At 41.3% G+C, this 5,246-nt stretch overlaps 1 long non-coding RNA gene and 1 other non-coding gene across 2 annotated transcripts; one reads left to right on the top strand and one right to left on the bottom strand.

Annotated features, from left to right (window-relative positions):
* Positions 1-743: 743 nt before the first annotated feature.
* On the bottom strand, positions 744-4,403 carry LOC106596312 (uncharacterized). Its single transcript, XR_001328127.2, has 2 exons — positions 4,209-4,403; positions 744-2,765 (listed from the first exon to the last, which is right to left on the bottom strand). It is a non-coding gene; the product is annotated as an uncharacterized lncRNA (long non-coding RNA).
* Positions 4,404-4,767: 364 nt separating this feature from the next.
* trnat-cgu (transfer RNA threonine (anticodon CGU)) lies at positions 4,768-4,839 on the top strand. Its single transcript has one exon. It is a non-coding gene; the product is annotated as a tRNA-Thr (tRNA).
* The last annotated feature ends 407 nt before the right edge of the window (positions 4,840-5,246 follow it).

The raw sequence follows: 5,246 nt of genomic DNA, 5'->3' as shown, positions 1-5,246 counted from the left end.
CTGGGAGGTGGTCTACCCAATACATTACTCTGAGGTGGTCTACCCAATACATTACTGGGAGGTGGTCTACCTAATACATTACTGGGAGGTGGTCTACCTAATACATTACTCTGAGGTGGTCTACCTAATACATTACTCTGAGGTGGTCTACCCAATACATTACTGGGAGGTGGTCAAGACTATGACAGGGGCCTCCAACCCTGTTCCTGGAGTGCTAGCCTCCTGTAGGTTTTCACTCCAACCCTGTTCCTGGAGTTCTACCCTCCTGTAGGTTTTCACTCCAACCCTGTTCCTGGAGTGCTACCTTCCTGTAGGTTTTCACTCCAACCCTGTTCCTGGAGTACTACCCTCCTGTAGGTTTACACTCCAACCCTGTTCCTGGAGAGAGCTACCCTCCTATAGGTTTTCACTCCAACCCTGTTCCTGGAGTACTACCCTCCTATAGGTTTTCACTCCAACCCTGTTCCTGGAGTGCTACCCTCCTGTAGGTTTTCACTCCAACCCTGTTCCTGGAGTGCTACCCTCCTGTAGGTTTTCACTCCAACCCTGTTCCTGGAGTGCTACCCTCCTGTAGGTTTTCACTCCAACCCTGTTTCTGGAAAACCTACAGGTCAGTATCTCAGTGACGTCATTACAACCAGCTATGACCACTGGCATGGCACCCAACTTTCAAAGGAATTACAAATCATCGTTTTCACATGATAAACTAATACTTCAAATACATTAAGGGGGAAAGAATAGTGCAGAGTTAATCACATTATTTATTAACCTGACATTAATACCTTTTGTTCACATAGAAACCAACAACCAGGTAGTGATTCAGCAAAATACACAAAGTAGCACTTGAGTTGACAACAATGGCCAACAGACATGATAATAGACAACCAGGTAGACAGTTAACTGATCCAACAATGATAAAAGCATGATTTAAAAGGAGATGTTATGACATACAAATACAGAGAAAACTGTTAAAGGTGTCATCGACATGGAAACGTGTAAAAATGTTTAACCTGGACAGTAACTTAAAAAGGTGTTATCTTTCTCTTACACGGAAGGTTTCAGACAGTTTAAGTCTAGTCCTGGGCTAAACATTTTTTTTAATTAATGGAGATTCTCCATTGACCAGGCTTTTTATTCTAGAACTAGGCTTAATCTCTGTCCGGGAAAGCGGTTTATAATGTTTAGTCCCAACAGTGTCATTATTATGTAGGCTTATTCTACAGTGACATGGACGGAAGCCATGTTTCACAAATCCCTTTCGGCAATATAAAGTACCAAAATGAATCAATCACATTCAATGGATGATAGTTTTAAATTAAACAAGTGGCCTGAGTTAGCCTGGCCCTAGATCTGTTTGTATGGTCTTGCCCACTCCTACGGTCATTATGGTCATTGTTGGCAAGACAGCACAAACAGATCAGGGACCAGGCTAGACGTCAGTATCCACACAGTAGCAAAATACAGTGTTTTCTGATCACAGCCAGTCATGATAGACTGGTCCCAGATCTGTTTGTGCTATCATGTCAATTCCATGTTTGGCATGGCAAGGAGTTGACACAATAGCACAAACAGATCTGGGACCAGGCTACAGTCATCACGGCACTCAGACTGAAGAACCCCTCTCCAGCTACCCTCAGCTCCCAGACTTCCTCTCAATCCCGTTCCAAGTAACGGCAGAGTGACGAACGAGACTTGGAGGGATGACTACTCCAACAAGCTCTGATAGAGCCTTTGCACTGTATACCAGGGCTACTTTCCACCAAGAAGCTTCCACAAGCAACTCCTCATGGTCTCCTGAGCTCGTCTTCCAATAGTAGTGCTTTGATGAAACAGAATCCTATACCTACCCAGTTGTCATACCTATTCAGACCGTTCTTTGATGGTCAGGGCCGAGGGGAAGGACTAGGGAGGGATTGAAGACTGTCTGTTGAGCTCCAGTAGTAGTAGTAGTGATGTGATGATCCAGCGTTACACTGCTTATACCTATCAAGACCCTTCAGATCTGCCAACACCCAAGGGTTAGGGCCAAGGTCATTATGGTATGCTAGGTGGCGTCACTCCTACACGATGCCCCGTCCCTAAACTGACAGTCATCGCATGACATGACATAAGACAATGGGGAGGGTTAGGCAGTGATTTGGGACTGGCTGTTAGTCTGGTGAGTTGCCAATGCTATCCGTAATGCAGTCCTTAGGTCTGGAGTATCTAGGACTGTCTCATCTCCCATCTCCGCTGGAGTAGGGTGAAGTTGCCCCTAGATGCTGATGTTGGGTCAGTTTAGTATTTTCCCCACCACTGGTTACAGATAGGATTGAGGGAGGGGGAAATGATCCAAGATCTGTACATAGGGGAAACTTTCCCCCGGGGCCACCTCACTGACTGAATACAACCATGGCTTCAGTGTTTTCTCCACAGTATGTAGGTCATGAGGAGGACGAGGCCTGCGGACAGGGCTGCTATGACACACTGGTGGATGGTGAGGACGCTCTCCAGGTTGCCGATGCGTTCCTCCATGGCACTGGTGTGGAAGTAGTCATAGACCCCGGCCCCGATGCTCCACACGGCCCACACAGCATCCACGATCAGGGGCATGGTAGGTCGTCAGAGGGGCTGAGGCTGGGGACCCAGGGGTGTCACAGGGGTGGGACTTCAGGGTCTCTCGAGCTTCAAGGGTTTAACCTACACCTGGGACATGGAGGCGTGGAAGATCAGTGACGGCTTGGGACAGGGCTGGGGTGTCAGTTCAGATTTATAGGCTTCCTCACCTGCAAAGGAATGGTTGGGAATGTAGCTTTACCAGGTTATATAGATGCAATATTATGAATATATTACAGAATATGAAATTCAGTTACGGTAAGTAACATAGGTAGGCTACTCTGTTGTATCTAAATGAGAACTAGCATGGTCAAAAAGTGAAACGCACACACTTATGATCTTATAGAACACATTTCACTGCCCTGATTCAGGGAACCTGAATAATACTGTATGTTCCACGGAACACACGTAGAACTTAGCCTGAGCTTTGAAACAAAGCTAACAACATTGTAATGTTATTGTAGCTAGTTAACAACATTGTAATGTTATTGTAGTTAGTTAACAACATTGTAATGTTATTGTAGCTAGTTAACAACATTGTAATGTTATTGTAGCTAGCTAACAACATTGTAATGTTATTGTAGCTAGTTAACAACATTGTAATGTTATTGTAGCTAGTTAACAACATTGTAATGTTATTGTAGCTAGTTAACAACATTGTAATGTTATTGTAGCTAGTTAACAACATTGTAATGTTATTGTAGCTAGCTAACAACATTGTAATGTTATTGTAGCTAGTTAACAACATTGTAATGTTATTGTAGCTAGTTAACAACATTGTAATGTTATTGTAGCTAGCTAACAACATTGTAATGTTATTGTAGCTAGTTAACAACATTGTAATGTTATTGTAGCTAGTTAACAACATTGTAATGTTATTGTAGCTAGCTAACAACATTGTAATGTTATTGTAGCTAGTTAACAACATTGTAATGTTATTGTAGCTAGTTAACAACATTGTAATGTTATTGTAGCTAGCTAACAACATTGTAATGTTATTGTAGCTAGTTAACAACATTGTAATGTTATTGTAGCTAGTTAACAACATTGTAATGTTATTGTAGCTAGCTAACAACATTGTAATGTTATTGTAGCTAGTTAACAACATTGTAATGTTATTGTAGCTAGTTAACAACATTGTAATGTTATTGTAGCTAGTTAACAACATTGTAATGTTATTGTAGCTAGCTAACAACATTGTAATGTTATTGTAGCTAGTTAACAACATTGTAATGTTATTGTAGCTAGTTAACAACATTGTAATGTTATTGTAGCTAGTTAACAACATTGTAATGTTATTGTAGCTAGCTAACAACATTGTAATGTTATTGTAGCTAGTTAACAACATTGTAATGTTATTGTAGTTGGCTAACAACATTGCAACTTGTTACAGTGCGGTGCATATAACATCAGACAAAGATTATTATTAGGCCCATATGTATTCGAACAACATTCCATGAATTTGCGACCTTCGGTGACCACTTTTGACAATGACACCGGTACAGAACTGGATGTACTGTATTGATCTCATATGGTTAGCTAGCTAGCGTAAGATATTTTTTTTAGTTAGCCAGCTACATCTTTGCTGAGATAGGAACATAACTAGGACTTACCAAAATGACCGAAGCGCACAGGTTAAAATGAGACACGCTTGCAATCTGCATCCAAGTTCTTTATCTAGCTATAAATCACATAATCGTCAACATATAACGTTTGATGCTCGAGATACCAAACCGGGCTAGCAACATGATCCTTAGCTTAGTCACCCACTACATCCGGGTGCAGTGCTACATTCAGGAACACATGGACAGGGCGTGTCCTGAATAGCGTCATAAAATGGATCACTGCTGTTAATAAACACAATACGTATCGTGTATCATCATCATCATATTTTGCTTTCTAGCGACTAAAGTCACATTTTGAAAACGACCCATGTAGCTAACTTTCAGTAGCTAGCTACCAATGTCAGTTTTAGCTAAGCTTAGCTAAGTGGTCAACTGTAAGATGACATGGTGTGTCTGGTTTGGAGATGTATGTTTCAGATTGCTCGTCATAAAAACTTGTTACTATCGATAACTATATTTGTGTCATCCATAACATTTTCCAATCGGACTCAGTCAATTGGCATGAAAAAGGTTTGAAAACTCATATTTTTCTCTCGCACTATTACCAGGCGCGGTGGCCAAGTGGTAAGGCGTCGGTCTCGTAAACCGAAGATCGCGGGCTCGATCCCCGTCCGTGCCTCGGAAACGAAGTCCATTGTGGACACATTTTTAAACCGGACAGTTCCAACGTGATACTTCATGGTGATATTTGATATATATTTCAAACTCAACATAAAGTTAATGTGGTGATAAAACGTTTAAATCTCAACAATGTACAACCCAAAAGTTATATGCTAAGACTTCTCATACATAAATGGTGTTCATCAAGACAATAAATTGGAGATATCCAGGTTAAACAGGTTCAGAGCTACACAAAATCTAGGAGAAATCAAGTTTAAATAGTTTAACAGCTAAAAATCTTAAACTTTTATTTCAGACGTTTATTTGTCACGCCCCTCATAATGACCACCAGTCGGCGCTCCAACTACAATAGTGTGGAAAGACCAGATAAGTTGCCCAATGAGATTTTATATACAGATCAGATGA

Source organism: Salmo salar, chromosome ssa03 (assembly GCF_905237065.1).
Source record: "Salmo salar chromosome ssa03, Ssal_v3.1, whole genome shotgun sequence".
NCBI classification, from domain to species: Eukaryota; Metazoa; Chordata; class Actinopteri; order Salmoniformes; family Salmonidae; genus Salmo; species Salmo salar.
Note: the sequence above shows the minus strand (reverse complement) of the source record. Positions and strands in the feature narration are given on the sequence as shown.